Genomic DNA, 8147 nt, shown 5'->3' on the forward strand with positions numbered 1-8147 from the left:
TAAAATGTAAATTTTATTTATATATAAGACATCCTGTTTTATTAGACATGTAAGTCTTTAAGTATAAATAAATTAATGATTATGATTTGGTGTAAATTATTCTTATTTTTATATCGATGCAATAATAACTTATCCCATTAAATAATTTTATAGGAATTATATTTCTCATGCACAAACAAAAAGTTGGTGAGATTTTTTTTTCTTTTTCTCTTTTTTCCTTAGTTGGTGTTATTTATTTTTTTGCGTGTTGCATGAGATAAAATTATTTCATAAGATATGATAAACATATTCTCCTAATTTTATTTGCCAGAATCCAGTCAACAACATTTTAAAATTTAGAAATATGATATAAAATGTAGCAAAAATAAAGGGAGTTACTAATCTCATATTATTGGATATAGTATTCTGATGTGGCTAAGACAAATATGTGGAGTTTATAATTAAAAAAAAATGGGACATGTTTCAATTAGTGTAGAGCATAAGATATCTTTCTCTAACAACATGATACTTATAATATATTTCCTTAAAATAAATTATTTAATGAGTCATACGTAAAACATATTACTATTATTAATTAATTTTTAATTAAAGAAAATACTTATATACATATATATTATTAAGTATAAACTTATTTAGGATGCGTTTGTTTATGTTTGGAAAGTTTTTATTTATTTTTTTAATTTTTTTTAATTTTTTGTAAATGTTAAAACTGTTTATTTTAGTTTTGTTTTTCTGTATTAACTTCATCTAAAACTTTTTGAAAATATTTTTAATTTAGAAACTATTTTTTCTTAAGAAAAACGTCAAACAACTAGACTTTTAATCACTTAATAAAATAATTTTATGTTTGGTTTCCCTTAAAATTTTAGAAGAAAAAGTTTATTCCTTACTCTCTTTTTTTAAGTAAATGAGCTTGCCTTTTTTTTCTTTCAACTTGTTCGATAATATATAATTCTAATGATACAAATATATATATATATATATATATATATATATATATATATATATATATATATATATATATATATAGTAAAATCATTTTTGCAGTCGCTTTGCGTACACCAACGGCATGTATATGGTTATGATTCCTCACATTTAATGCTTTCTTCCTTTGTATGATTATGATTCCCCGCATTTAATGCTTTTAAGTATATATATGACAAGTATTTGATTGCTGCACGTACAGCAGTTGCAGAAATGTAAATATATATATATATATATGAGGTAGGATCTTTTGACACCGGTGTCAAATTTGAAATTTGACACCTCATCTGAGAGCCGTTAGATAAAAAAAGATCAATGGTGTCACATGCTTACAAATCAGAGTCGTTGATCTTTTTTGATCTAACGGCTCTCAGATGAGGTGTCAAATTTTCAGTGTCAAAGGATCTTACCTATATATATATATATATATGGGATATATACTTCTTATGTGACTGAAAGAAAAACATCTGCAGCAACTATTAACGACGTCGATTCTCGATTTCCTTTTCGTTCTTTTTCTTTCTTTGTATTGCGTTTCCTTTCACTCTTTTTCTTTCTTTGTACCGAAAGACGCCACTGGTACCACCATTTCGCTCTACCACCACCGTGTTGTTGGACAAGTGGCCTCAAACTCAAGAGGGGGGGGGGGGGGGTTGAATTGAGTTTTAAAAATATTTTCACAAAATGCCTCACTTCCTTTCTTGAAAGCGATTTTCTTAAGTTAATATAATTTGGCACAAGCAAAACTTAGAGAATAGAAATTAATACAAGCAAATAGTATGTAATGTGGAGATATAAATAAGTTCAAGTAATCAAATAATGCTAAAGTAAAGAGATAAAGAGTTAGAGAGATTGCAAACACTATATATCCTGGTTCGGTCACCACCACAGTGACCTACGTCCAGATTGAAACCCCTCGTTCAACTTTCCACTAATTATCAAGCTTCAAGGGTGCTTGACAAACCGCTACAACCTTCAAGAATATAGATTCTTGAAACCTTTACACTTCCACTCACTTACTTAGGTTATGAGCAACCTCTTTCACTAGGGTCTCACTACCCTCAACACAAATGGACAGAATGAGAGTATTTAGAAAAGGATTTGTACTCTTGAAGTACAGATTATACAAGTTGAAACTTATAGGTATTGATCAATGACACAAGAATAGAGCTCAAAGATGATTTATGATCAAGATGTTGGAAAGTAAGCAAATGATGTGAAATAAAGCAAGAATAATGATTTGGAAAGGTGTCACATCAAGGGGAACAGTGATCACTATTTATAGAGGGCCCCCATGACCCTTTGCACACTCATTTTCGCAAAACTAGCCATTTATAACCATTTATAGCCGTTGTACTGCTTACTGTCCAGTAAGTATTCGAATACTATTCGTAAGGTATTCGAATACTTCAACTGGTATTCGAATACTTTGTTCTTAGCATAAGTATTCGAATACAGCCAATAGAGTATTCGAATACTCTCTTTGACAGATCATCAATTATGCAGTTTTATGAGTTGTAAAGCATTCCTTTTAGTCTCTAATCACTTTTAATGTATTTCCTTGACTTGTACAGAATGTTTTGAGGTTACGAAATATGTCAAGGGTCTTTTCCATAATAATCAAAGCTTTCAAGTGATTGATGACATAGATAATGCATGCATAGAGTTAAATGTCCTTTGAGCTCTTATGTGCATCATTAATCAATTACCTTTACAATTAGATGTAAGCTCTCAAGAGCATGTTTCAACCTTGATCTTGTGTGTTGAATGATTTGCTCTTGTTGTCTTGTTTGAATTGCTTCCTTGGACTTTTGATTGTTGCGAGTTGTATTCTTTTTAACGTCGCTTCTATGCTTGTTTGTCATCATCGAAACTCTTGCATCAGTGACTCTTCATTTTAAGCGCATTGGTTTCACAATCTACCCCTTTTTGATGATGACAAACTTAAATTGAGAAGAGGGGTTAGTGTAATATGTATTTTGATAAGATGATACTAGGACTCCCCCTTAATATGTGGATAGTTAAAAAAACGGAGTTCTAGATCAATGTTTACCGTGTTTTTACCTTTCGTGATTGTGCTCCCCCTTTTTACCTTAGTTTATATATCTTTCTCAATTTGCAATATCTTCTCCCCCTTTGGAAACATAAAAAACAAAAGGACAATTTAATGCAAAACAAGTAGGAAATTCATATCATCATAAGATGAAGATAATATAAGAGTTATCTAAAAGATGAACATCCAACCAGATAAAGTAAATAAACCCCAAAAAAAATCAGCATCAGAGGTCAGTGACAGTAAAAAGATAGCGAAGCATAAAGAAAATTACTATAGGTGTCAGATCTCTGGGGAGCCAGGAGCAGAAAGACCCTCAACACCGTCATCATCGTTAAGCAGTCCAAGATGACGCTCGATGCGGGTGAGACGGTTGCCCGTGACTTCATTCATGCTAACCAGATAGTCCATGATATCATCGAGAGTGCAGGAACGTCGATCATGTGCACGGGGAGGAGCCTGAGGGATGGATGTATCTGCAGTAGCAAGAGCATCAGCAGTAGCAGCGGCAGGCATATCATCGTCATGAACAGGAGCATCCTCATCCATAGGATCAGCAAGAGGAACAAAGGAGGAGTAGACCCACTCGCTTGCTCCACACTTTTTCAGCTGTGTGCCTACAATTCTATGATTATTTTTTAGGGGTGTCTTGGCCTCCCCATTCATGGGAACCTGGCGATACTCCATAATAGCCTGAATCAGCATAGGAATGGGAGTGGAGAAGTCTGATGATGATGAGCAGTAAGCATGATGCGGCATAGAGTATAAGGCCAATAGATCGTCGCCCTGTGAAGAATGGCCTACATAAAGAACAGATCAGTGTTAAGCACCACAACATGATTACCCCCCCTAGGTGAGATGACATGAGTGATAAGATAGTGTAGAATCCGGTTAGGCACTGTCAGACATAGAGGAGAAAACTTGGTCATGCCAAGTTTGTAAGTGCCTTCTCTAACAATGGATTGAATGAATTCTTCTCTCTGGTATTCCTCATAGCCACGGTAGTCAGAGCCATCAAATTCGAGATTGCAATGCGAACATAACCAATAAGGTTGGTCCAATCCTGTGGATAGATCTTTATAGTGACATCCTTGACCTTGGATTGCAGCACACGGTCGTTGTAGTTCAAATTTCAATAGAATGCCCGAACCATGGGTGCTACAAACGGGCGACTAAGCTTAACAAATTCCAGCAAATGGACCCTCTCCAGAATGGTAGAGATCTCAAGTTTTCTCGGGAAGTGTTCGAGTGAGGAAAAAGCACACTGAAAAGTCTCGTGTTAGTATGTGGGGATAGTCATTGATTCTTGAATCAGTCGGGCGTTACACTTCCATCTTAAAAGGACAATTATTTGATATTCGATCCCAATCCCTGTGGAGACGATACTTTCTTATCATTATTTACTTGTGCGATCGGTACACTTGTCGGTGAGCATCAGCCTCATTGTTGGTTGATAATCATTCCTAGGGCCATTGTGGGGAGATTATTGGTAAGAATCCTTGACCTCTTTGTATTTTATGTAAAAATGCAAAGTTAGGGCTTTATATGAATGAGAGTTGATTGACTATTTTGGAGTATGATTGAGGTTTAGTGTATATTAGGAAACATGCTAAGGATAAGATTTAAACGGTGAAAATGTGTTTAGAAAATCGTTTGAGTCACATCTCAAATTTATGAAAAATGCATGCCTATGTATTGATGTTGCTTGTGTCTCAAGTAATGTAAATGAGTTGTATTAATGGTGTCCATGGTGTTGCTAGAATTGAGACTAGTGGACCTTTAATGGACAACCAAGCATTTCACGAATAAATGGAATTGGACTTGGGATCTTAAATGACTCAAGTGTAGGTAACTTCATGTCGTTAGTGACTGGTTGTGAATTGCCTATTGTGATGAATATAGATATATTCATATGTTTTCAATTTGATTGATTGTAAACTCACCTTATGGATAGGTGTTTTGGTCATCAAAGTGTTTGGTTGTTAATTTGAGAATAAAGCTTGTTATGTGGGACTTTGGTGCTCAGAGCAAGCATTGGTGGGAGCTTTATAGGTAAACCTCTGAACCATGGGGTTAATCCCCTTGTGTCTTCCACTATGCTCTATTATGGAGGAATGGTTATATGTGGTGGTATATGATAATGATAGTAAAGGCATGATCATGCATTGATAAATGATGTAATGGTTGTTAAGTGATAATTGATGCTATGACTGTTAAAGAATTATTGATGCATGATTAAATTATGTAAAAATGATGAATGATGTACTAATGGGAGTAAAGGTTGGATTTAATGATATAAATGATGAAGGAGATGAACGATGATAATTAAGAAAGGAAGTAACTATTGTTAGTTAATGAACTAGATGATGTCTGAAAATCGAGGAACGGGTTAACGGTTAAAGTTAAATGATTGAGGAGATGACTGGTAGTTGATAGATGAGGTAATGAATGATAAATGATTGAAAAGTCCTTAGATCAGTCGGATGTACATTTACATGTGTGATGGGATGTGTGGCTTTTCCTTGGAGCCAGTCTTGAGTGGAGCTCCTTATGGTTAATACTTGAGAGGAACAGGCTTTGAGGATCCCTCTTGAAAGTACCAAGCCTAGAAAATAGCCCTATATGGATCTTCAGGTGGTTTGTCTTACCCTTGAAAATAGCCTTATGCAGATCTCCTTGTGGTAAGAACCTAAGAGAGATATCCCTGTTGTGGATCTCTCTTGAAAGTGCCTTGTGTAGTGTAAAATGATGATTTGTAGGAACTTTTCTTCGAAACAGTCCTATGCAGATCTCCTTGTGGTAAGAGCCTAAGAGAAACAACCCATTGTGGATATCTCTTGGAAGTTCTTAGAGTGAGATTATGGACTTTCCTTGGAAACAGCCCTATGGAAATCTCCTTATGGTAGAAACCTAAGAGAAATAGCCTGTTGCGAATCTCTCTCGGAAGTTCCATGGATAGTTTGAGGAATATTTGATATGATGGACTTCCCTTAGAAATAACCCTATGTGGATCTACTTGTGGTAAGGACCTAAGAGAAACAAACCTATACATATATCTCTTAGAATTTCCAAGTGATGTTTAAATTATGTGTGTATGCTAGATGATGATGATGATGATTATTATTATTATTATTTTGTATTCACTGGAAGTGAACCTAAGGGTGGAGTGATCCTCCAAGGACCCTTGGTTTATTGAGATTTTTATCTCATCCCACGTTTTGGGCCCCCCTTTCAGGTACTGATGGTGCTGGAGCATGTATTTGCAAGATGCCATAGTAGATTGCATGATGATGATATGTTTTGGAGTATTTAGGAGCATCATTTATATATATATATATATATATATATATATATATATATATATATATATATATTTGTGTTAGAAGAACATGTGTGGGATTTACATTGATAGATATATCATGACGCATTTTGGTGGACTTAGCCTATGATCATCTCCATTTGGTATATCATGTTGTTCTAGGGAGTTAAGGATTTGATCATAGTATTTTGTGTAGCTAAGTCCCAATGTTTAAAGTTGAGATCTTAATGTACTTGGATAATATGTAATTATGGATTATATACATATATGATGGAAGGGCATGAATGCCTATTTTGTATGTTTTAAAGTCTATTACACACACACACACACACACACACACATATATACAAATATATATATATATATATATATATATATATATATATATATATATATATATATATATATCTTATCTTCACCTTGTTCGCAATATATATGGAATAAGTAAGATTGTCAAAAAGTCTTTTATGTTGAGTTAAGAGTACATAACTTGTAGGCTAAGTAAAGATCAGATAGAGTCATAAAATGATGCAAATTGTTGAGGATGTAAGATGTAAGAACCCGCACCGTTAATTAAAGAAGTTAATTAATTGATTGTGTGAAATTAGGAAATAATTCCATAATTGATCCTAATAATTATGATAAGGCTTAAATAATATTGGTAAGTGATTAATAATGCTGAAAGTCGCTTTTCTGACGAAAAGTGCAGATACCGATTCTGCTACTCGGTATAAATGCGTACCGATGAAGTATCCCAGAAAATTATGAAAAGTGTGTATATGTCATTAGAATAATATATAGGACTTGTAAAACAAGTTTCAAGTTGAAATAATGAGAACTGGTGTCAGAACTGATACTGGCTATGGAAAAGCGCGTACCGGAAAGGTGCTGCGAAAAATAAAATAAAAAATATGATAAATCTTAGAAAAATGAGTAGGATCAGAATCCTAAGTTTGGGATTAAAATGCTAATAGTAGCTATTAATGCTAATACAATGTGTTTAAGACTTAAGTGGACTATTTAAGGGCATGACACACACTTCTAGGTCAAATTATTGTGCCTCCTACGTAGAGTTTTTCTGAAGAGCTGCTGCCACCCTCTCTTCCATGGTCTCCTTGCATGGAAAACCTCCAAGCCACCTTCTTTCTTTGATTTCTTCACCTCTAAACAAGTAAACACTTGGGTGTGAGCATTTGTGAGGGTGAAAGGTGTCATCTTCTGAGTTGAGGGTGTTGTCTTGTGTGAAGGTGTGGGGCTGAGTTCTTGGGTTGTGTTGTTGGAGCCTTGTCTTGGTTGTGGAAGATTCAAGTGGTGACCTTTGTGAAGAAATGATCCACCTTGAAGTGCATTTTCGTGGCTCTTTGGTTGCTACTCTGTGGAGTGGCATTGGAAGCTTCAAATCACTGCCTTTTTCTGTTTTGAGAGCTTGGTAAACATACTCAACCTTTGATCATGAGTTTTGATGGTTAAAAATGGAGTCTTGGCATGTTTAATGAGTTGTTTAAGTAACCAACATGTATATGAACGTAAAAGAGAGTAAAAATGTTTGCTTGGACGTTGAAATGGGTTAAAAACCCAACCTTTGGAATGATATCTCGCGAAATGCAGAAACTGCATTCTGTCGCAAAATATCCGGATATTGATATCTGGATCTGGATATTGATATCCGGATATGGGACTTTGGATATCCGGATAATGATATCCGGATACATCCCCGACAAATATCCGGATATTCTGGGTTTTCGAAGAACAGTAGCTGCACTGTTCATACAGATTTGTGTTTTGGGTTTG

This window comes from Gastrolobium bilobum, unplaced genomic scaffold (genome assembly GCF_033153095.1).
Source record: "Gastrolobium bilobum isolate Gb01-03AN ecotype WA unplaced genomic scaffold, APGP_CSIRO_Gbil_v1 utg12063, whole genome shotgun sequence".
NCBI lineage: Eukaryota > Viridiplantae > Streptophyta > Magnoliopsida > Fabales > Fabaceae > Gastrolobium > Gastrolobium bilobum.